Consider the following 26,295-nt stretch of genomic DNA (forward strand, 5'->3'; position numbering starts at 1 on the left):
CACCATGCCTGGCTAATTTTTGTATTTTTAGTAGATACGGGGTTTTACCATGTTGGCCAGGCTGGTTTCGAACTCCTGACATCTGGTGATCTGCCCGCCTCAGCCTCCCAAAGTGCTGGAATTACAGGCATGAGCCACTGTGCCCAGCCTAATTTTTGTATTTTTAGTAGAGACAGGGTTTCACCATGTTGGCTAGGCTGGTCTCAAACTCCTGACCTCAGGTGATCCTCCCGCCTCAGCCTCCCAAAAGGGATTACAGGCGTCAGCCACCATGACCGGCCTGACTTTACACTATTTTTAAAAACTTCATTAAAATGCTGGTTTAATGCAAATTATGACAGAAAGGAAAGAACTATCCTTTAATCAGGAATGATCTTCTCCCTTCTGATTAGGGAGACTGGGTTACTTCTCTTTCACTTGATCACATGTGATGGTCTCAATAGTCTGTCACATATGTTGACACGACACCAACCTAGAACGCAGACCTTGGGCCCAAAGCCCTGCTCACTAGACCAAAATCAGCCAGCTTGCAATATTTGTAAGAAGCTTAACCAATGTACCAATAAATGAAAACGGTGGTTCAAGGATGAGGGTAGTATCCTTGATGAAACAGATTTATCATAACACAATTATTCATCTAAATACCCATATCTTTACAAAGAAGTATATTTTGCATTACAAAAGGGACACACACTTATATGGAAAACATACCAGGGCACCTAACCACACTTACGAGAGTATTTATTGTAAAAGGCTAGTTTTTATCGAATCATTCACCTACGCAGAAGCTTTGATGCCCAGCACTAGTTTTCATTCTCACAATACTTTGTACATTTGAGTGATTAGATTCTGTCCTCTAGATAGCATGGCTCAAGCTTGTTGGTCAGACTCCAATCTGTTCTGGGTACTGGTCATACTCAGTATCTTCTCTCCAACATCTATCAACATTTTAGGTCTCGTTATCTCAGTGACACATTTTGGTATCTCTCCAGCTTATATATTGTTTGTTGACTGATGCAAATAGTGTAGGGAGAGTAGAACATTCTTTGAAAGTTATGAACAACTGATAAAAGAGTTTCTGAATGTAGTGTCTGTCAGAATTGTTACAGCCAAGGGATGCAATGAGATAGATTACTATGCATCTTCTCCCTGGCTCCCAATCTAGGCTTGTAGCAGAGAATTGCTGGGAACCATTTCCTATTACAGTTGATTTCTGCAAGGACATTTTTCATATTAAAATCTCCAAACATCTATTTTTTCATATCAAAATCTCCAAACATCTACTGTACAGACGACTCATGTGAACAAAAGTGACATGCGACCATTTAACCATCAGCCTATTTTACAGGTTAAATTCCAGGAGAACATGGGGCCAATTTTCGGGGACAACACCTGAAAAAGAAAGGAATTTCAAAACTTGAGTGTTTCATTAGAAAGAGGAAGTCAGTTGGGCAAGCCACAGGTGATCTAAACAAATTGATGGGAGTGAAAAAGTACTCATCGTAATTATTGTATCAAAGAAAATCTCTTTATTATCAAAAATGAGGACAGTGTGCTTGGGGACAAATTTGGCTACTTGCCATATCAGCTGCAGCTTGCAAACATAATTAACAACTGTGTATGGAAATAATTAATCTTGTGCTCTTGGGGAAAATTTATAGTGAAATGTTGTTTTTCAGAACAGACAACTGAGGATTATGTTGTGGAATTTGGACATCTGTAAACATTGGTTGGGAGGGAGAAACTTCTAGGTTAGCAATATCATGAATCCGGTTTGCATATTTCTTGGGTGTCTTCTTGGACAAGAGATGGACAAATGTATTCTAGCAACACACATCCAAACACCATGAAAGAACTCCGTACTAAAAAGCAAAACAGGCCAGGCACGGTGGCTTACACCTCTAATCTCAGCACTTTGGGAAGCCGAGGCGTGTGGATCACAAGGTCAGGAGTTCAAGATCAGCCTGGCCAAGATGGTGAAATCCCGTCTCTACTAAAAATACAAAAATTAGCTGGGCATGGTAGCTGGCACTTGTAATCCCAGCTATTCAGGAGGCTGAGGCAGAGAATTGCTTGAACCCCGGAGGTGGAGGTTGCTGTGAGCTGAGATCGTACCACTGCACTCAGCTTGGGCAAAAGAGCAAGACTCTGTCTCAAAAAAAAAAAAAAAAAAAAAAAAAAAAAAAAAAAAAAAGAAAAAGCGAAACATCCAGAAAGATCCCTGAAATCCCTCTGAAACCTAAGGTCAAGTAATATTATTCTTAAATGTAGAGGACTTTGGGTTTAAATCACCAAGGCCAAATCCTTTCACAGAAGTCTCGGAGTAAACTTTAGGTATTTTAAGAGTTTTATCAATGGGAAGAAGGGTGCTTACCTCAGTCTCTACATAGCAACTTAGGAATGTGGGAATTCTTTAAATTCTTGGGTGTAGATTCCATCTGCTCTTAGCATCTTACACCAGGACATTACTGATATGAAAAATTTGTTATTTTATTTTTTATTTTCATAAACTTTAAATTTTCATATTTTAATATGCTTGACTTATGCTTTTTTTTTTTTTGAGACGGAATCTCACTCTGTCACCCAGGCTGGAGTGCAGAGGCGTGATCTTGGCTCACTGCAGCCTCCGCCTCCCAGGTTCCAGCGATTCTCCTGCTTCAGCCTCCTGAGTAGCTGGGATTACAGGTGCACACCACCACACCTGGCTAAGTTTTGTATTTTTAGTAGAGTCGGGTTTCACCATGTTGGCCAGGCTGGTCTCCAACTCCTGACCTCAGGTAACCCGCCTGTCTCTGCCTCCCAAAGTGCTGGGATTATGGGCATTAGCTATCACGTCGGACTTGACGTATACTTTCTGATCAACTCTCTTGTTTCAACCCTACAACTTCCATTACAGATATGTCTTTTGTGTCTCATTCATGATGAATAATGTAGATCTTATGTTTCTACTAGGTAGTAGGTTTCCTTTGCTAATTTATTTCACTCAAAGTCAGCTGCCTGGTAAATAGAAATGTATCCTCTCTTTCAGAGGTTGCTGCATCAGGCTCCCAAATACTTGCACTGCCTCCACTCCTGCTCCTCTCTGACTTTCCAAAATGGACATTTAGTTCATTTTCTGCTTGAGATTTCCAATGCATTCCAGTCTTTCTCAGCATAATATTCAAACCCCTCAGCAGGCTGGTACACGAAATCTTTTATGATCTTACTCCTGCCTCCCTCCTCAGCTACTCATAACTCTACTTCTTATATCCACAACTCCAGGTTCCCTGCTCATGAACAGTCTGTGAGCCTGTGGATTCTCTTTCTCATTGCTGTTAGCTCAGCCAGACATACTATTTTATCCCCCTCCGAAAACAGCTGAATTCTTCTTTATTTTCTTAATCTTATCCAGAGATTATTCCCCTTGGAATCTTTCCCAACTGTCGGTCTATCTCAAATCTGGGCCAGGTACTTGTCTCATGGGCTTTTAAGGAACCCTTTCTCTTACTTGTCATAACCCCTGGAAGTTAAACATTTACCACATAATATGCATTTTCCTCTATATTGAAAACTATAGAGAAGATGTATCTGTCCATCTTACCCCATACCTAGGATACTGTCTCACATACAGTAGATATTCCATAAGTGCTGGTTGAATCAATTAAAGAGCATGACCTTGTTGGAGACAGAGCTGGGAGCTCAGCACAAGACCATACAATTTTGGTAAATATTGTTGAGTGGCCTGAAAGTAATCTGAAAACGCATGATGTAATTTGATCCCCTCTTCAGATATATTTTGTATTGCTCTTTGAAGTCCTTTTACTCCCATCCCAGAGTGAAAACCACAAGTCACCTGGTGCATTGTCACTGGTGCAGGGATGGGATGTGAGATTAGGTCATGTTCCTTCTCCAACAGAAAACTCTTATCCAGCCCAGGAATGACACACTGATAGAGGCAAGGTCCATCGCTGTGAGGCTCTGCCATTCACTTTGGAGGTAAAGGTGGGGATGAAAGTAGGCACAGGAAGATGGTTCCTTGTCTCTTTTTTTAAATCAGAAGTGAGAAGGTACCTATTTATTTTCTCTGCTTCAGGTATATTGAGCTACTGTCCTCTGAAGATCCAATATGGAACTTCAAATATAGAAACTACTCTGGCAATTTCTGCATCCTAGAAATTTGGGTATATCAAGCTACAGTTTCACAGGTGAGGCAACAGGTGAGGAGCAATACCACCATCCGAAAGTGTTATGAGATGGGAGTCAAAAGCAAGGCAGGAAAAATGTACAGCATTTAATAAGAATGACCCTCCTTAATACAGAGAAGCTGCAGGTGTGGATGGAAGGCACTTGTTTAGAGGTCCACAGAATTATTTCACTTTAATCAGAGGCCAATTCAAAATGTAATTGTTTCAGATTAAGTATTTATAAAACATTTGTTTCTAACTTCAGATTTTAAAATTCCTTGTTAAAAGTACCAAAATGAGGCTAGGCATGAAGGCTCACACCAACCTAGAACACAGACCTTGGGCCCAAACCTCTGCTCACCAAACCAGAATCAGCCAGCTTGCAATATTTATAAGAAGCTTAACCAATGTACCAATAAATGAAAATCATGGTTCGAGAATGACAGTAGTATTCTTGATGTAATGCCAGCACTTTGAAAGGCCAAGGTAGGAGGATCACTTGAGTTCAGGGGTTTGAAACCAGCCGGGGCCACATTCTGTTTCTACAAAAAAATTTTAAAAAATTAGCCAGGCATGGTGGTGTGCACTTGTGGCTCCAGCTACTTGGGAGGATGAGGTGGGAGATCACTTGAGCCTGGAAAGTTAAGGCTGCAGTGATCTATGATTGCACCACTGCACTCTAGACTGGCTACAGAGTGAAACTCCACCTCCGAAGAGAAAATAAATAAAATAAAATAAACCTAACAAATTGAAAATCTTCACAATTTAGTTATAAGAATAATCCTTCTACATGGTAAACAGAAGCAAGAAATATCACTTAACCACAACAAAAAATAAAACACCACACACACAAATTCAATGAATAAAGTAAAAAGAAGTGATAAATATATACCAGAACCATTACAAAGAACAAAAACATATTTAAAATTCATAAAAGAAATGCCAAATATAAGATACTTGAAAAAGGAAGGTGAGAATGTAATCTAATTTTGAAATATTTTTAAGTAGAAGATAAGCTTCAGTTATCTAGGAAATCCACTTAAATTGAGCATAGAAATTTCCTAGCTTGGTGCACTCACAAGCGATAGCGAAATATATGGACCTCTTAATGAACAAATATGACAGCAACCCCTGGTACAGAAGTGTACTCAGAATTAAAGCAGTTGGTCCCAGAAAGAATATCATTGTTCCTAAAGATAGATAACCCATTACATAGGATATAAGTGCACTAAGAAAATGGTATTCATTTATATTTACTTTTGCAAACTAGCTCCTGGTTATTCAATATTTTCAGCATGACCATTCACTGATGCCCTAAGATTACATGCAAACTATAAATATGAGAAAGTGAATTTCAAAACCATTTGTATCAACCTTAGAACCCAATTGTCATAATCTTTGAAGCCTTCCTGAGCACTACAGATTTATCACTCCCCAGGCCTTCCAAAGGATTTGAAAAGGTATTTTATCTCAATATACAGCAGTTAAGTTCATTCACTGTAATCACTTGCTAATGGACATCAGAGCTGCAAATTAAACTAAAATGGTGTTTAGAGATAACAAATCAATGAGTTAGATTAAAGGATATGATCAAACAAGTAGCAGAGAACCTGATAAGGATGGTAAGAAACTAACTAGGGAGATTTGAAAGGATTAACTTACTCCTTGAAGAGATACCTCTGATGTTGTGAGGCTTGGAATCTATTACCTTTGGGGCCCCTGTGCAGAAAGCCAGCAGCTGCATATTACTACTTAGTTTTACAAAGTAAAGGTCAAGTAAAGAGAGCAGACTGCAGTAGACATCAAAGGAACTACAATATGTTAAGTAGAAAGGACCTCATGACATTTATAGGAGATCTTAAGGTTACTATCCATTTAACTCATTTAAAAAAGATCCTATGATGCTAAGTGCTTTATTCCCAATGCCAGGAAGATTAGACAAGTTGTCCAAGGCCACCCTGCCTGTTGACTCACTTGCCATCTATAGCTTCCAATACTGAGCTCATGCCATGAGAGAAATGATTTATTTGCCTATAAGGTATCTGAATGTGACGTTTATTAATTTTTTTCTGGATATATACATATACATCATAATGATCTAAAGGAAATAGGTTAAAAAAAAAAATCATAGAGGTCGGGCGCAGTGGCTCACGCCTGTAATCCCAGCACATTGGGAGGCTGAGGCGGGCGGATCACAAGGTCAGGAGATCAAGACCATGGTGAAACCCCGTCTCTACTAAAAATACAAAAAATTAGCAGGGTGCGGTGGCGGGCGCCTGTAGTCCCAGCTACTCAGGAGGCCGAGGCAGGAGAATGGCGTGAACCCAGGAGGCGGAGCTTGCAGTGAGTCGACATCGCGCCACTGCACTCCAGCCTGGGGGACAGAGCAAGAGACTCCCTCTCAAAAAAAAAAAAAAAAGTCATAGAGTAGGCCGGGCGCAGTAGCTCATACCTGTAATCCCAGCACTTTGGGAGGCTGAGGTGGGTGGATCACGAGGTCAAGAGATCAAGGCCATCCTGGCCAACACGGTGAAACCCTGTCTCTACTAAAAGTACAAAAATTAGCCAGGCGTGGTGTCGGGCACCTATAGTCCCAGCTACTCAGGAGGCTGAGGCAGGAGAATCGCTTGAACCTTGGAGGCAGAGGTTGCAGTGAGCTGAGATCGCGCTATTGTACTCCAGCCTGGAGACAGAGTGAGACTGTCTCAAAAAAAAAAAAAAAAAAAAAAAAAAAAATCATGGAGTAGCCTCTGCCCATGGGTATAAATTCTGAGGGACTACAGCCCATCTGATGAGAGAGGAAGCCTTTCCTTTTTTCTTTTTTTTTTTAAGTTGGAGTCTCGCTCTGTCGTCCATGCTGCAGTGCAGTGGCGTGACCTTCGCTCACTGCAAGCTCCTCCTCCCAGGTTCACGCCATTCTCCTGCCTCAGCCTCCGGAGTAGCTGGGACTACAGGCGCCCGCCACCACGCCCAACTATTTCTTGTATGTGTGTGTGTGTGTATTTTTAGTGGAGATGGGGTTTCACCGTGTTAGCCAGCATGGTCTTGATCTCCTGACTTCGTGATCCGTCCGCCTCGGCCTCCCAAAGTGCTGGGATTACAGGTGTGAGCCACCGCGCCCGGCAGAGAGGAAGCCTTTCAAATAAAGAAAACTCCACCTTCCCTATTATTCATGACAAATGCATAATTGCTTGGCTCTTTTCAACATCCTGCCTTACTCACATACTATCATGCTATAAGTGGAGCTGAGATTGTGTATTTTAATTCCCATAGTCCTGACACAATATCAATAAAGGCATGGGGAAAAAAAGCACATATGTTCACCATCCTACTTCTCGTCATAATTTAGTATAAGATTAATTCAGGGAAACCCAACTAGTTTTCCCTTTCTTTGTCTTTCTCTTTAGATTACTTCTCGAAATACTTAGCTTGTACTGCAGTGTTGGTCAATGATACTATCAAACGTTTTCTTCCAACATAACAATCTGCTCTGAAGAAGGGAGGGAGGGAGGGAGGGAGGGAGGCAGGGAAGGAGGGAGGGAGGCAGGAATGGAGGGAGGGAGGGAGAGAAGCAGAGAGAGGGAATCTCAGTCGGAGAATGCAAGGACTGCAGATAAAGAACTTTCTCCTCCTAATGTTTGTGTTTAGACAGAGACCACATAGCAGCACTGAATGATAAACTGTCTTTTTTGAAACTTTAAACTTCTGTTTAAATGGCATTTAAGACATGATAAAATAAATTGTTTCATTCACTAAGCACGGGAACTCCCGATTACATCTCTCCTGGAAGAGCCCCAAGGCCCTATTGCCTGCCTCTGCTTTTTGAGCTCAGATGTTTGTAGATCCATGCAAGAAAAGTAATTTCTCTTGGTTGGTGATTTCTGGCTGTGGTTTTGCAGGTTTTTCACTGAGATGTAAAACAAAGGCCCTGACTACTCAGTCATTTAAGGAAGACTCCCTGGAAATTTTCTGCAAAAGGTAGTAATATTAACAGCAATTGCCCTGGCCAGAATCCATTCCAAGTAATTGCATTCCACCAGGTAGTTCGTAACAAAAGCCTCTTCCCATGCAGTCTTCTGCATCTTTGCCAAGAATACAGCAGCAGCTAAGCTCTAACTATGTTTGGGTCAAAACTGTTTCTGGAGTGAAGTCATTTAAAGAATACATACAGTGGGCCCCAACTGCAATAGGCTCCTTTGTCATCTGCAATGATTGCTGTATTAGTTTGCAGTGTCAGTGCATTCTTTACACCTTCCCATTTGCCAAGATTCAGCCCAAATCTCTCTTCCAAAGAGTCCTTCAAAAGACTCTCAGATTGAGAGCAATTGCACCTTTTTCTGAGTTTCTTCTTCTTTGTTTTTTTCAAGACGGAGCCTCGCTCTGTTGCCCAAGCTGTAGTGCAGTGGCATGATATCGGCTCACTGCAAGCTCCACCTCCCGGGTTCATGCCATTCTCCTGCCTCGTCTCCCGAGTAGCTGGGACTACAGCCACCCGCCACCACATCCGGCTAATTTTTTGTATTTTTAGTAGAGACGGGGTTTCACCATGTTAGCCAGGATGGTCTCGATCTCCTGACCCGTGATCTACCTGCCTTGGCCTCCCAAAGTGCTGGGATTACAGGCATGAGCCACCGTACCTGGCCCGAGTTTCTTCTTCTTCTTCTTCACTAATACTAATAAAGGTATTAGTGCCTTTATTTTTTTATTTTATTTTTGATGGAGATTCGCTCTTGCTGCCCAGGCTGGAGTGCCATGGCATGATCTCGGCTCACCACAACCTCTGCTCCTGGGTACAAGCAATTTTCCTGCCTCAGCCTCCCGAGTAGTTGGGATTACAGGCATGCACCACCACGCCCGGCTAATTTTGTATTTTTAGTAGAGATGGGGTTTCTCCATGTTGGTCAGGCGGGTCTCGAACTCCTGACCTCAGGTGATCCGCTCAATAAATGCACATCCTTTTGTGTTTGTGACCTCCTGGCCCTCACTCCCATGCAATGAGCTAACAGAATATGTATTATTGTCAGTATTTGGAGATAAAGAAAGAATGGCACCCAAAGCTGTGTGGTTTTGTGTGCATAACAGAAAAGAGTATATTTAAAGCAAAGTGACTGAATGTCTTTTGTTAGCTGGAGCGGTAATCAAAACCAGAGGACTCCACTGCCTTCATCCCATGTAGAGATCTTTGTTCTCATTCTGAAACGCCCTCCACTCTAGAGGTGGCAATTTCTTTGCATGTGTTTGAATAAACCAAGTCAAAATAATAACTTCAAGGTATAAGCCTCCAGGAATCAGGAAGCAGTTGTCTCTTTAACCGCCAGTTGTAAAGTAAACAAGACATGGGACTCAAGCCAAGTCATCAGACTCAGATTCAGTCTTTGCATGATGATTTTATTTTTTCTTCTTTTTTTGTTTTGTTTTGTTTTGCTTTTGTTTTTGTGGTTGTGGGGGGAGGGATGAGAATGGGGAGTAATAGGTATACAGTTAAAAAAAAAAAAAAGAAAAAAACCTCCCAGACTAAAAGTCTCCAAGTTCTCAGACATTGGAAACGAAGTTGACCTTGGGCTTGGCACAGGGACAGAAGATGCCAGGGATGGAGGAGCTCACTCTTCTCTTGGCTTAGATGCTCTGCAGCCAGGCTGCCCTTTTGAGAAGATGGCATGATCCAATCTGTACTGGACTCCCAGGAAGGCTCTCTCATCATGCCAGCATCCCCCTGCTAGCCCTGTACAATTCCACTCCTCACGGCAGGATCTTGAAAGACATGACAGCCGAAATGCAAAATGGAGATGAGTGACAGCCCAGCTTCGGCAGCACTGGGCAGAGGAAGGCTGAGCTCCTGAGTACAAAGGAAGGGGCTAGGAAAGGGGACATCTGGTGGTATCTGGACCATCTATTCTTCCATTAGTTCTACAGCCTTCATAGACTCCCCTTCACTATACATACATACATATATATATATATATTTTATATATATATAAAATTTCCAGAATCTGTTTGTAAGCTGATATGAGCACCTGGCGCTCTATTAAATGAGCACCTGGCGCTCTATTAAAATGAAAGAACCCTCTTCTGTGTATTTGTGTCTGTCTCTTTTCAAACAACAGTCCTCTCCTTCCCTTGTGTTTTGTTATTTCCCTTTAAGGCACATCTATTGTTTGTGGATGGCAGAAGGGAGGCACTACACTTATGGAATGAAACATGTCTGTGATTAATAGCATCTTTCTGTGGGGAGGTGAAAAATGTTTAAGTTAGCCGAGAACAGTGGCCCACGCCTGTAATCCCAGCACTTCAGAAGGTAGAAGCGGGCAGATCACCTGCGGTCAGGAGTTCAAGACCAGCCTGGCCAACATGGCAAAAGCCCATCTCTACTACAAATACAAAAATTAGCGGGGTGTGGTGGTGCCTGCCTGTAATCCCAACTACCTGGGAGGCTGAGGCAGGCGAATTACTTGAACCTGGGAGGCAGAGGTTGCAGTGAGCCGAGATCATGCCACTACATTCCAGCCTGGGTGACACAATGAGACTCCATCTCGAAAGAAAAGAAAAAAAAATGTTTAAGTTCAGTTACAGGCAATAGCCCACTAGTCCAAGCTGTCTTAAAACTACACCAGTCCAAACTGAAAGCAATGATAACCCCCTCTTCACTCATCTTGCAGGCAATGACACGTTAGAAATTTTTCCCAAATTTGTTTTTAAAAAAATACCTGCAATGTTTTAAAAAATGTTTTGCTTTCAAGGACTCTTTGAACAGCAGTTTGTATCTAATAAGCCTGTGTGGGATGCCTGTGTTTCATACCAAGACAGAGTCACTTGCTGTGCTAACGAATAAAGTTAGAACTCTGGAATAATGGAGTGGAACTTTCGAAAAACAAAATTCCAAGACGCTCCCCTCCCTGGGCTTAACAAATGTCTTTGAATGCACCATAAAAGTGGCCTCCCAGGGCTTTGGAAAGTTCAATTGCTAGTAAGCATTCTACACCATGAAGTAACTAAGAATTATGAATTCCAGTCCCTACTTCATTCCTAGGTGGAAGAGCAGAGGGGAAAGGGCTACCTGCTCACTGTGCTCTCCTAATGCACTCCTAAAAATTGTGGCTACCCAGTTCCTTAAATTTCAAAGATGATCTGAGCATGTCTACGTACTCTCTTTCACCCATCCAGCAGCCAAATGCAAAATACAGCTGTCTTTCTAGGAGAGAAATCATGAGGCCAGTTTTTATGTAAAATGGACAAATGGAGAAAAAGGGTATAATTTCTTTCTTTTTTCCTTTTTTTTTTTTTGAGATGGAGTCTCACTCTGCCACCCAGGCTGGAGTGCAGTGGTACGATCTCATCTCACAGCAACCTCCACCTCCGGGGTTCAAGCAATTGTCTGCCTCAGCCTCCTGAATAGCTGGGATTACAGGTGCCAGCTACCATGTCCAGCTAATTTTTGTATTTTTAGTAGAGAGAGGGTTTCACCATCTTGGTCAGGCTGGTCTTGATCTCCTGACCTCGTGATCCACCTGCCTTGGCCTCCCAAAGTGCTGGGATTACAGGCGTGAGCCACCAGAAGTTTTCAAATCAAAACTTCCACTGTCCAGTAGAGGACAACTAGTTTCAAATACATACCTTCAATATTTTATCTTTGCATCACCAATATCAAGAGCCTTTTCATAAAGAAAGAATGTAACCAAGAGTTTCACTGAATAATAATACCTTCCTGTTGGCACAGCTCACCTCTGTTTAGTAAAGTGTAGTACTTGATCTATGTGCAACAGAACTGTAGAGAGATGGAAAAGTGGCACATGCTTGTTAAAATGCATATTCTCAGAACTAATAACCTAGAATTTCTGAGAAATAGGCCCCCAGATCTGCAGTTTAACAAGTTCCCTAGATGATTTTCATATATGCGGAGGTTTAAGAACCTCAGTAGTAATTTAGCCACTTCATCCCACTAATCCCTTGAAAGGCAACTGGCCATATCTTTAGGATTTTCATTTACATTGGGAAAAGCAAAAGATATCAAAACATTCAAGCAGCAGCACTCTGCTATAAATGGCTAAGAAACAGAAATTACTGTTACTGCTTGCTTCATTGAGCAGTTGCTATTAACTCCCATGCACCCTTGGGGAAATAATTGTGGCCCTAGGGAGATTATACTCTTTAGTTACTATGTGGAGAATGTGAAAGTTAACCAAAAAGCTGGAGAAGATCTCCAGGTTGCCATATCCTTGCATGGTTACCAGCTACATGACCTGGACAATCCACTCATTGAACCTTCATTTCCTCAACTTGAAAATGGAGTTTATCGCACTTATCTTGATGGTTTCAGAGTTTTGTTTTGTTTCTGCATCCACTACCACCATACGTGGGAATGTTCTCAGTACATTTCACATATGCATGTCTTAGAGCTTACAGTTTATTATAATCACTGATTTGAGAAGCCAGAACCATTGCTGTTCTATTTCTTCTTTAAAACGTGTGAGTGTGGGTTACTTTAAATACCACTTAGCTCAAAAGGCAAAGGCAGATTTCTAGTTCCAATTTAGGTCTAGTTGTAAACAGCTTTCTTTCTAATATTTTTCTTTATATCTCTCCCTGTGGTAGTTTTATTAGTTTCTTTTATAAATCTGATACAGAAAAAGTGCCTGTCACTGAAAAAGTAGGGGAGGGTTATTCATTAGGGTTCATGTGTTCAATGTTTAATAGAGCAAATGCAACATATATGTATGCATGTATGTGTATTATGTATATGTTAATAGCTATTTATACTACAGAGGAAATTTCATGGAAGAATAGGATCTCTCTTTTCTAGGGAGCTGAGAAAGACTAGTAGTTCCTAAAGAAAAAGCAAGTGCCTGCAGATTTAATGGTAGTATATCTCAAAGGTTAAAGGTAACAATAGAGCCACAAGATTTGATCAGAGCCCATGAATAAAGCTGTACAAGGGAAAGAACAAGCTCTGCTCAGCATGCACATGCAATAATGTAATAACCATTTCTCAGCTGTGGCTTCTCCAAGGAGCATCATTTAGGGCAATGGAATCGAAGCAGATCCTTGCACCAAACATCAGCAAATTGTATTGTCCCTCATGACACTGGCCATAGATAAGTGAGTAGGATAGGCGCATTTCTTTGTTTCTTTCTTTCTTTCTTTTTTTTTTTTTTTTTTTTGAGATGGAGTCTTGCACTGTCGCCCTGGCTGGAGTGCAATAGTGAGATCTTGGCTCACTGTAACGCCCGCCTCCCAGGTTCAAGCGATTCTCCTGCCTCAGCCTCCTGAGTAGCTGAAATTACAGGCACCCGCCCCAATGCCCGACTAATTTTTTGTATTTTTAGTAGAGACGGGGGTCTCGCTATGTTGGCCAGGCTGGTCTCGAACTGCTGACCTCGTGGTACTACCTACTTCGGCCTCCCAAAGAACTGGGATTACAGATGTGAGCCACCACACCCGGCCTGACAGGCGCGTTTCTGAAACGCATTCCCTCCAACAGAGAAAAGAAACCCAGAGTAAATGAATGTACATTGTGAGTAAAGAGAGGCAGCTGCAGGCCACCAGGAAATCTTAAAGTTAGAACAAGAAATATTGTCTTGTTACAGAAATGGCATGACATCGCCCTGCCATTGAAAATCTATCTTGATTATTGTTGGCAACTCTAATCTTAGAAATATCAAGGGCCAGGCGGAGTGGGCTTGCGCCTGCAATCCCAAAGCTTTGGGAGGCTAAGGCAGGAGCCCAGGAGTTTGAGACCAGCCTGGGCGACATAGGGAGACCATGTTCCTACAAAAAAAAATTTTTTTTAATTAGCTGGTAGAGGGAACAGTGGGTAGGGTCATGTGCCTGTCATCCCTACTTACAGTGGAGGCTGCAGTGGGAGGATTGCTTGAGCCCAGGAATTCAAGGCTGCAGTGAGCTATGATCACACCACCTGCACTCCAGCTGAGGCTACAGAGTGAGACCTTGTCTCAAAACAAAAACAAAAGAAATACCAAGGAGAAAATCCATCAACTTCCTTTTATCTATTATATTCATTCATCCATGCATGTATTTACTCATTGACTTATTGGCAAGTATTTACTGAGTCCTTCCTAGAAACCAGTACTGAGACCTGGAGTTACAAGGTTTTCTTGGGATCCTCGATATAGAATCCTTTTCAGCCTTCTAAAAGCATCAAACTTATTCTATAAATCTGTCAAGGCTGTTATCCAGAAATGACAAGCAGGAGGCTGAATTATTTTACATAAGGCAACTTAAAAATATGACATATGGTTTGCCTTTACATTTTCTCTGTGCTTTGTATTTTATCTGAGATTATATAATTCATATTTAAAACGTGAAATTTATTGAAGATCTACAGAGGAATCAGCCTGAAGAACACTAGTAAAAACTAACCTTCCAGACAAGAAAACTAGAGCAATGTTTGGAAAACAGTAAACTATGACAGAAGAACATAGACCAGAAATGCAAAGATTGGGGTTCCAGTTAAAGGCAACCAGTCACTAACTAGGCCTCATATATAAAGCAGCACTGCCTTAACCTCTCCTACCCACCTCATGGTATTTTTATAAGGATGCGATGATTACACATTCACACACATGGTTCTGTAATAATTCTGAAAATATACTATGTTGTAAATACACAAGGTGGTCTTATATTCTGTCCTTTTATGTAAGTTTTATTTTTTGAGATGGAGTCTCACTCTGTTGCCTAAGCTGGAGTACAGTGGTGCGACCTCGGCTCCCTGCAACCTCCACCTCCCGGGTTCAAGCAATTCTCCTGCCTCAGCCTCCCAAGTAGCTGGGATTACAGGTACGTGCCACCAGACGCAGCTAATTTTTGTATTTTTAGTAGAGATGGGGTTTCTCCATGTTGGTCAGGCTGGTCTCGATCTCCTGACCTCATGATCTGCCCACCTTGGCCTCCCAAAGTGTTAAGGTTACAGGCATGAGCCACCCTGCCTGGCCTCTGTCCTTCAAATAAATGATACTTGGAAAAGAAAAAAGTAAGGAATAAAGGGAGGGAGAGAGGGAAGAATATAAGTGATAGAAGCAACAAACTAAGCAGTTGTAGATAGGTAATATCCAATTTCAACAAGGCCTTCTCCTACGTATTTCAGTGTTTTTCGTAACTCCCCCGAGTTAGGTATGTATGGGAGGAACCTAACGAACAATGGGTAAAACTTTGTATTTGTAATAATTGAAGCCAAATGGTTTGGGTTTGATAATCTTCTGGGCTTTATCAAATGAGCTTGATCAGTTTCCATTGGTACCTGGGTAAGAGAATGCTGACTTGGGTCTCCAGGAAGCCAGGTGGCCTCCTACTCATCATATTATACTCCCAGTCTATACCATGAAGGCCTACGGGGTGGGATAATTGAGATGCTATGGCTCTTGGGAATTTTTAAGCCCTCATGCAAGTATAATCTTCACAAGTCTATAAAATTTCAAATAGTAAATAGAGGGGAAGAGAAGGGAAATATAACTGCAGAAACCACTTCCTCCGCAGATCAAATAATTAATTGCATTTTCTGCATGTGGTTGTTAGCACTAAAAGTGCAAGGAGGAAGTGGGAGGAAGAGGCTATCTCTACAAGAAGTGGCCAGTTCTTTCTGTCAAGCTTTAACTTGCTTAGATCTGGAATTTTAAATCAAACAGGGAAAGGCAAATTTCAAGCTCCATTTACTTTTTAGCAAATCGGGACTTCTTGTCTCAATCTGAGTATATTCAGACTTCTTTCTGGGCCACTGTGTTTATATTGTGGCCATTTCTACCAAAATAACTTGGTTGGTAGAATTTGGCTTCGAATCCCATTAAAATGTCAGCAGCATCACACCCGTAGCACAACAGAAGGTAGCGGAAATAGAAAAGTGAAAAAAGTTACAACGGGAATTATAAATGTTTCAATACTTTTCCATTTTTATTTCTCTAAATTAGCATATCTTTAAGGCTACTGGTCAGTCAGAGGTATCACTCTTGCTACAATGAACATCTGTGATTTCAGACAAACTAGTTCTGGCTCTAAATGCCCTAATCCTAAATTTGATTCTAGGAAGAAACTTATGTTTACCTAAGAGGCTGCCAGCCTAGCAGTGTGTTGGTAACTCATATTATTTGACAGATAGAGGGCTCAGTGCCTGATGTCCCACATGCTGGGACTTTGGTCTCTCTGTCAGCTTGCCATAGAGCATACCCAGTTATGCCTAGGGCAGAATAGCCCTGCAATTAGCAACAAATCATCATCAGGAAGTAATTAGAGAGCTCTGCTGTTTTTTGAAGCTGGGATAATCCCACAGGCAACTTCCCAATTTTTTCCTAATTATTTTATTTATTTAGGGTCATTATTTATGTTGACACAAAAGGTCATTTAATTGAAAATGATTGGTAATTCTGGTGGTCTGACCCTTCTTTTAAAGAAAGCATACATTTTCATTTGCAGGTCTCTCTCTTCTTGTTTGAAAAAAAATAACAATAATAAAAAGAAGACTAAAATGAATGCATCCCACCAGTTGCACTGGGCATCAAGCCAGAATTACAGCCAGCACTGGCACTGCAGGGGTAAGAAGCAATGGATTTTAATTGGTGCCTAGGGGCAAAGGTCAGCTCTCTTGGAACAATGGGCATCTATGGTAGTAATTGACTGAGTCCTCTGTGGGAGTCTGTAAATGTCAGCAATGTACTTCCAAATAGAAGCACAAAGGACTTGGGCCCAAGGAACAAAGACAGTATTAGCCAGTGGAGAAAATATGTAAATCAGCTGGTTAAATAATGCACTAATAAAGTAAAAGTGGTAGACGCACACAAACACACATCACAGAGATTCAAAAGAAAGCAGACTACTTTAATATCAAATACATGCCTTCCTGTAAGATCCAGTCTGTCTTTCCCTAGCACAGGTTCAGCTGTTTCCTGGACAGCCTTGAATCCAAACACTTTAATTATTTGCGTCAAGTTGGATGGGTTTGGCTCCTAAGAAAAGTTACATCCATCCCAGCGAAATCTGGATGCTGATGGGGATAGCATCTGCATTTAAAGTTGTAGTTATTCTTGTTCAAGGGAATTTGGGCCCTTTTTAGAAAGTAGTAGAGAAAAAGATGAGGTACTAATCATTGGAACACCATGTCCCTCCTGCTTCCCCACAAATGCTTGGCTGTTTCTTTTATTGCTATGTTTTACTCCATTTTTCTCATTTCCTCATCGTTCCCAATATTCACCCACTCCCGTGATCCAGGCCACCTCCTCAGGGTCCAATAAGTTTAGAGAGACTGTATTCTCCACATCAACAATTTACATAAACGATCCATCAAAGGAACATTTTATAAGCTTTAGGAGGCAAAAGAGGAGAATGTGTAACATATGACTTCAAATTCTTAAGATTCTAGAAAATGAAAGATATAGTACCTTTACCAGTATAAACTTGATGCTCATTTCCAACTACATACTTCTCCCTTCCTTCTGTGAGCTCTCTGCAGACAGGGCCCTGTGTTATGCATGTTTGTATCCCCACTGCCTGGCAGTCAATAAATATTAGTTCAACTAAAGGGTATTTTTCTGTTGTGAATGTCATGACTTTGTGTTACGCTGATCCGCTTCATTGGTCCGCTTAAGCCCTTTTATGCTGCTTCCCTGACTATGTGAGATTACAGCCCTCTCTAAACTCTTAAAGCCTTTGTCATCTGTACGACCCACTCTACTACCTTATGTTATTTAATTGCATCCCTGGACTGGGATGGTAAACTCTGTAAGAGCATAGCAAGGTTCATGCTTCTTTTATATTCACCTTCATTTTGGCAGAGAACAAGGCACAATCCAGGTGTTCAATAAAATACGTCAATTAATTTCTTCTTAATATTATACCTCCAAATTTCATCAATAGTTCTGACTGGCCAATAGTACTTAAGATACATGCTGAATATGTCAAATCTATAATAAGGTGAATTTTAGTTCTATTAATTCAATATTAATAACACCACCACTGCCCAAATACTGATTTTATAAGCAAGACAGGAAGAAAATTTATTGCAACTGAAAATAAATTACACTATTATATAAAAACTGTAATTCAAATGGGTCATGAGGATTTTTGTTTTGTTTTGTTTTTTGAGATGGGGTCTCACTCTGTCACCAGGCTGGAGTGCAGTGGCAAGATCTTGGCTCACTGCAACCTCTGCCTCCTGGGTTCAAGCGATCCTCCTGCCTCAGCCTCCCGAGTAGCTTGGACTACAGGCATGCACCACCACGCCCAGCAAATTTTTGTATTTTTAGTGGAGCTGGGGTTTCACCACATTGGCCAGGATGTTCTCCATCTCTTGACCTGTGATCCACCAGCCTCGCCTCCCACAGTGCTGGGATTACAGGCGTGAGCCACCGCCCCCAGCCGGACATTTTAAGCATTTAATTAGTATAGTCAGATATCAGTGGAAATTAACATGTTTTAAGAATCAAAATAGACACTCTTAATCATTTAAATCTGAAAACTATTCCAAGATATGCATTGTGCGCTTGTACTATGAGAAACTATAGTTTCCCATACACCGGGAGTACATACACTGAAAGAGTGTTTTCATTTTCCTTTCCCCTTCTCCTTCGACAAATATTTGCATCTCTGTGAAACTTTCCTGGTCCCCAAAGATAGAGTTCTATGTACATAGCTATCATGATACGTAAGTACTGTGCTGTAAGAGATTGTTTATACATTCATCTCCTCTACCAGACTGTGCAATCATTAAGAGGAAGAACAATGTCTTATATTTCTATTTCCCAGTTCTTAAAAAAGATCTGGAACAAAATAGGCATTTAATACCTTCTGGATGAGTTGACAAAAGACAGCATAAAGGCATGGCCATATAATTTCAAACAGTTAAGAAGAGTAACAATGAGACTAACATTTGTTGAATGCTTGCTAGGTCTCAGGCACTGTTCTTTGCTAGTTTTGACTCTTTATTTCCCATAACTACCTTAGGATGTTGACACAATCATTATATTTTAGTTTGGAGAGGAGGAAACTGTGTCATGGACGGTTTTACAACAAACCAACCAACAAATAACATGTTGTCTAAGGGCACAGAATTAGTACGTAGCTTAGCTGGAATTTAAGGCCAGGCCACCTGGCTCCAGGGTCCATCATATTAAACATTGTTCCACAACTAAGGACGCCCCTGAGCAAAAATTCATAATGACCACTTTCAAATAACAAAGTGTAGCTCCACAGTGAGAGGAAATACGTGCTGAGTTGGTATACATGAGGAGTACAGAAAATACAAGGTATACATATAAATACAAGAGATCAATGCACAGTGGTATGAGGGAGTAGCTAAGAGAAAGAGCAATAAAAGGACAAAAATTCATTAAGTGTAGGCAGCAGCGATGATATTTGAATCTGCTGCAGGGGAGCTAGGGAACCTAGATCTAGGCCTGCCACACCCCCACACTTGAGTCATAATTGTGTTTTCTTTCCTGGCAAAACCAATTTCAACCACAGCCATCAACATCTTTTACCCCTTTGAAACCACTCAGGAAGAACAGAAAGATAAGGGTAAATTGTACTCCCTCTGAAAGCCTTAATAAGTTCCTGGTAAATTAGCTCTCCTCTCTCTGAGAGATCTCAAGAGATTCTTAAACTTCTACTGCTGAAAATATTTACAATTTTATTGTTTCTTTTTCTTCTACCCTCTGTGTTCATTGTGCTCGTTGTATTAGCATTCTCTCATTACTCTGGTTACTTTAAATTCTTCATAGTAATCTGTCATCCTCCATTTCTTGGCTTTACTTCTATAACCTTCCTTCTATGCCTCTTATCTGTGAGAGGCTGTGTATTCCAGATGTTTTCTTTTTACATATCTTTTGTTTTTTGGATTCATCCACATGGTCATTTTCTCCACTACAAGCATGTTCATTTTCTGGTGCCAGATGTTGTCAATCAAGGTAACACTTAGTATTCTACTCTCCAAACACTGCCCCAAGCAGTCAGGAAAAGATTTTTCTCTCCCAGTTCTTGCATCGTATATATCCCATACAGCAGGACTTTTCACCTATGAGCATCTAAGGCTACTTGTTACCTACGAGCTATAGTTTTTGTTCTGCAAAACTTAATTTAAGTAGTTGACTTGAAAGGTTATAAAACAAGATGCACATTAGAGGTCAAGGACCCGGTAAAATAGGGAAGCGATGCTTTGAGGAACAAAAGGACAAAACTATGAAAAGAAGATCTGGTCAAGGGAAAGGTCGGTCAGCAAAAGAAACATTTGAATAGAAACAATTTAGCTCTTGAGGCTGGTGGTGTACTCTTAATTTCTCCAGGGGAGAAATAGTGGTTTTATTAAAGATTCATCCACATTGACTTTGTTTTCATGACAGCACTAGGAGAAAGCTTGGGGCATTTCTGATACATTGGAGTGAAACATCTCCACCCTAGTAAATATGGCAAATTTCCTGTAGCGGCCAGCATTCATCTCCATCCATCATAAGAGCAGCACAGACTATTCACTAGAAACAAATGTTCTAGATACAGTATGTCAAACACAAGATGATGGAAACCCCTGAGAAACCACAGGGAGTGTGCTGGAAGCAAACTGATCAGAATGTTGAAAAGACCTCTGACCATTTTCCACAGCAGAGCATAACTTGGAACCAATGAGAAATAATGCATTTGACTTTCATGAAAGGGTAATGGATGGGCACTTAATATTTGGCCAGCCAGACCTCAGAAAACATGAGCTCTAATAAGGACAGATGATGAGACAAAAATAAATAAATAAGTAGATAGATAACTTTAAAAACAAATTGTTTTCAAAGAAGATTACACAGATAGTCTATTATGCTTACTTTGAAGAATGGTCAGCTTCCAAAAGGTTTCCTTTTGTATTTGAGAATTTCTGATCACTTGGCCACAGAGGCAACCTATTTTCCAAGAATCACTCGGTCATATAAAAAATGTGCAGTTTCCAGATCAATGTTCATAATATTTAGAGAGTAATTCAGGCTATTACTACCTTGATTAATTTCATTTGTCAAAAAGGTATAAAACCAAAAGATAGAGTTCTACTTTTTAATGAAAAAAAGCATTATCTAAACTTAGAAGAGATTTATAGGTGTACCTATCTATTACCTTTCTACCTAGTTATTTATTGAGCTAGCTAACTACCTGTATCTTTTAAAAATACATAAATGTAGCTAATACAATTTTGAATTAAAATGCCAATAACATATAAACTTGATCATCATACAGATATAACTTAGTTTTTAAAGTCACCAATTCATGATTAATATGTAATGTATTAGATTCTTCTTATATGTGATAGACATAACACCTTACAAATGAAGAATAACAAATGTGTTATGTTAATTAAGCAGGAAGCTTCTTTCTATCAGAAAAGTACTTCGTACTAGGCCAGGCGCGGTGACTCACGCCTGCAATCCCAGCACTTTGGGAGACCGAGGTAGGCGGATCATGAGGTCAGGAGATGGAGACCATCCTGGCTAACACTGTGAAACCCCGTCTCTACTAAAAATACAAAAAAATTAGCCGAGTGTGGTGGCAGGCGCATGTAGTCCCAGCAACTCGAGAGGCTGAGGCAGGAGAATGGGGTGAACCCAGGAGGCGGAGCGTGCAGTGAGCCGAGATTGCGCTACCGCACTCCAGCCTGGGCAACAGGGCGAGATCTCATGTCAAAAAAAAAAAAAAAAAAAAAAAAAAGTACTTAGTACTACTTAACGCTGCATAAAGTAAAACAGTAAACCACCAGTTAACCTGATCAGTTCTGAGAACCAGGCAAATTAGCAGATATGGGGAACAAGAAAAGACACGAGGAAGGAAAAAGTAAGTTTTGGAATGTATGCATTGATCAGAATTTATTGCCTGAACCTGATTTATCATTAATTTATTTGTTTTTTTATAACATCAGTGTTAGAGAGACACAGATAATATCCCAGAAAAAGCAACTAGGTACTTACTGTGTACTGTAACATATTGTATTAAAATTTAAGAGTTAGTTTTATTAGCATGTTTAAATTTATGAATGTTATAGTAGGTGCTTTGATTTATATAAACTAATACAGGATATACGGCAATTTCAGGTACAGGTCAGTGTACAGAGAGAAGAGTGTCTTAGATCAGTGTTGTTTTTCTCTATGTTCCAAAGAGCCCACGAGTTCCAGAGGCTTACGCAGGGACTTTTTGGAGTGACAAGGGGTTGTCTAGTGGGCACTGCTCCTGGCCCTCCAACCCTGTTTCAAAGAGAGCATTCTGCCCTTGTTATTCTGTAGCTCGTTTGAAACCCAGGGGATAACTGTTGGAAAATCACTCCGAGTAAAAAGACAGATGCAGCATGCTTTCTTGGATTTTATATTTTTAATGCTCAAGAAGGAAACAGAACAATGCTTCATTGACTGAAACAGTATAAACACTCAGCTGTACCCAAAAAGGATCAAAGGAGAGGACCTTTCCCTTTGGCCATCATTCCTCAGGTTAAGTGTAGGGAAGTAAGGATTTATTTACTACAAGTCACTTTTATTGAAGTTTGGAAAACGCCACTTCCACTATGTTTCTAAATTCATGCGTGGCTTTTTTTTTTTTTTTTGTTTGTTTGCCGGGTCTCACTCTGTCGCACCCAAGCTGGAGGGCAGTGGTAGGATCTCGGCTCACTGTAACCTCTGCCTCCCGGGTTCAAGGGATTCTCCCACCTCAGTCTCCCAAGTAGCTGGGATTACAGGCACCTGCCACCACACCTGGCTAATTTCTTGTATTTTTAGTAGAGACAGTTTCAGCATAGTGGCCAGACTGGTCTCAAAGTCCTGACCTCAGGTGATCCACCCACCTCGGCCTCTCAAAGTGGTGGGATTACAGGTGTGAGCCACAGCACCTGGTCCATTTCTTTATCAATGAAACATACATTCTTTTTAAAAAGATTAGAGGCAAATGGATGATCTTGTGTACAAAGGGACAGATGAAAGGGTTAGGGTGGAATAAGCAAGTGTTGCTTGTCCGCCAAGGGAATGTCACGTACCCGCTTTGATGTATTATACAATACGCTAGCTCCTTTTGGCCTCGCTAGATAATGTCAAGTAAGTGCTATGCAAAGTCCTGGTATTTTAAATATTAATCATGTTCTTCTTGGTTAGAACAGACAAAATTATACATTATGACCTAGAAATGACTAAAACCTACAGAGGTTCTTTACTGTTCTTGTTTACTCACTTGAAATAATTAAATTTATAGTTAGAGAAAATAAATGAGTTAAAGCTGATTTCACAGAGCATTTCATTTAAGTTTCAGCCTAGGAGTCCAAAAGCAAACCAAAGTTCAACTCAAACACTCAGTCATGTTTTGGACACCTACTGTATACCAAAATCCTATGCTCAGCACATTAAAGAATACATAGCTGATTAAGGCACTTTATGCCATCTAGGACCTTGCATTCTAAAGGAAGGATTAGACATGGTCAAGAACTATAATCAGAAGTGAGAGTAAAGTGCTAGAAAAAAGAAAACAGATGTCTTGGAGATAAGAGGGAGTGAGCAAGTCTCATCAGGGAAACTGATTAAATTTTATGGAAGATGTGGCATTTAAGATTTACTTTCAAGGTCTAATGATCTTGGCTTATCATTCCCCAGCTGCATGTAACTTCAGACAAGTCATTAAACTCTCTGGGACTCAGTTTCCATATCTGTTAAAGAAAAGAGTAGACTTTTAATATCCCCAAAATCTTTTAGGTTCAGATTTAATGAGTATAAATACATGATTCTTCCTAAGAGAAGGTGGTGGATCCTATCAACTATTCATTCCTCTTTGTCCTCAAAAGTTACACACATGGGACTGGCGTGGTGGCTCATGCTTGTAATCCCAGCACTTTGGGAGGCCGAGGAGGGTGGATCACCTCAGGCCAGGAGTTCGAGACCAGCCTGGCTAACATGGTGAAACCCTGTCTCTACCAAAAATACAAAAATTAGCTTGGTGTGGTGGTGCATGCCTTTAGTCCCAGCTACTCAGGAGGCTGAGGCAGGAGGATCGCTTCAACCCAGGAGGCGGAGGTTGCAGTCGTGCCACTACACTCCAGCCTGGGCAACAGAGCAAGACTCCATCTCAAAAAAAAAAAGGCCAGGCGTGGTGGCTCATGCCTATAATCCCAGCACTTTGGGAGGCTGAGGCGGGTGGATCACGAGGTCAGGAATTCAAGATCAGCCTGACCAAGATGGTGAAATCCCATCTCTACTAAAAATATGAAAATTAGCTGGGTGTGGTGGTGGATGCCTGTAATCCCAGCTGCTTGGGAGGCTGAGGCAGAAAATTGCTTGAACCCAGGAGGCTGGGTTCAAGGTTGCAGTGAGCGAAGATTGTGCCACTGCACTCCAGCCTGGGCAACAGAGTGAGACTCCATCTCAAAAAAAAAAAAAGTCACTTACAGGATACACAAAACACTCAACCAAATGACAAGAGGAATTAAACATGCTCAGATTTAAAGAGACAAGAAGTCAATAATCAAATCCTCATTTAGAAAGTGTCACATACAATAGGGTAACTAAAACTTAAACATCTGGAGAAAACGCAAACAATGTTTAATGCTGGTATGTACCAAGAGACGCGTAGGAATGGCCAATGTGTTCTGAGGAGCTAGGGTCCTCTTTATAGAATGAAAGTCTTGGAAGAGTCTCTCAGCAGGAATGATGTAAATTAAGTGGTGATAACACAGAAATGAGAAAAAATGGAGTGTGAAGGGGGTGCAGAAACATAAAGAACAAATACTGTCTATGTTTTTTCTTTGCTAGAATATAACTGTGCTGAGACCACAAGGATAAAACAACTAAAAGAATTGGCTTTTCCAAGTAAAAAACCAAAACAAAACACTTCTTTTTTTCCTTTCATTCCCTAGTGAATTCTACTAGTGGTTTTATATTCTTTAATCCTTGAAGATGTTACACGATCCCTTGTGAAAGGAGAACAGCTCAGGTTGGTTGGGGGTGATGGGAAAGGTATGGCTGATAAAGACACACAGAGTCTATAGAAGTTTTCTTTTTAGGCAGAATACATGTCAACTCAGAGAGAATTTGAGAATAAAACAGATATTTCAATTTTTTTTTTTTTGAGACGGAGCCTCACTCTGTCGCCCAGGCTGGTGTGCAGGGGCGCGATCTCAGCTCACTGCAAGCTCTGCGTCCCAGGTTTACGCCATTCTCCTGCCTCAGCTTCCTGAGTAGCGGGGGCTACAGGCGCCCACCACCACACCCAGCTACTTTTTTGTATTTTTAGTAGAGATGGGGTTTCACCGTGTTAGCCAGTATGGTCTCAATCTCCTGCCCTCGTGATCCTCCTGCCTCAGCCTTCCAAAGTGCTGGGATTACCGGCGTGAGTCACCGTGCCCAACCAACTTTTTTTTTGTTTTTTTCTTTGCTACATTTGTATTAGTTCTTCCCATCACCTTCTGCATCCCAGCTGTTCCTTTCCGGTACAGGTTAAATCATCTTTTCTTATAGCAGACTGTAGGTGACCAATAAACCTCTGCTGACACAAACAAGTCTTGGGATTTATCATGAATGGGGTGGGGGAAACTGTTCTCCCTCTGAGACATGGTGACAGCCAGCCTGCCTTTCCTCTGGCACTAGGACCACTCAGCCTTTTCTTTTGGACCAACCTCATATATCAGCGGCCAGATGCAGGTCTCCTTTAAAAGAGATGCACGATCTAGGCTAATACCTAGGACCCCTCTTTCTATCTCTTAGTCAAGATTTCTTACACTGATGTATGTTGAGATTACAGTTTTTACTGTAACAGACCTAGCCAAGAAAAGCTGCTGTAATTTACAGCAGGCTTGCAGGGAAACAGCCAATGGATGATCATTAATTTAAACTGTAAATAAGATCCTGCTTTATTCTGGACTCTGATCTCCGGTAGTGCCCCTAACAAGCTGCCTGCAAAGCCAAGGCATGAAGCCTGCTGTTTCCAACATGATGATTGAAGAACTGCTCTTGTCCACACAAACAGCTAAAAATAGCTATAAGAATGTGAAGGCAAAAAACAGGTTTCGGGGAATGCAGAGAGTTACCCTGATGTTGTCAGTTTTATTCCAGTTGCTCCCACTAGTGTGAAAAGCAGAGAGAAGTATCTGGTACAAAAGATTTTTACTTGCTAGATAGCACCCTGGAGATCTGAGAGAATTAAT

General features: G+C 41.0%; 1 protein-coding gene across 4 annotated transcripts in view; it reads right to left on the reverse strand.

The window, feature by feature from the left end:
• SORCS1 (sortilin related VPS10 domain containing receptor 1) overlaps positions 1-26,295 on the reverse strand; it is a 595,404-nt gene that overhangs the window by 234,608 nt on the left and 334,501 nt on the right. The gene's annotated exons all lie outside the window — the stretch shown is intronic.

The sequence above is a fragment of the Macaca thibetana genome, chromosome 9, assembly GCF_024542745.1.
Source record: "Macaca thibetana thibetana isolate TM-01 chromosome 9, ASM2454274v1, whole genome shotgun sequence".
Lineage (NCBI taxonomy): Eukaryota > Metazoa > Chordata > Mammalia > Primates > Cercopithecidae > Macaca > Macaca thibetana.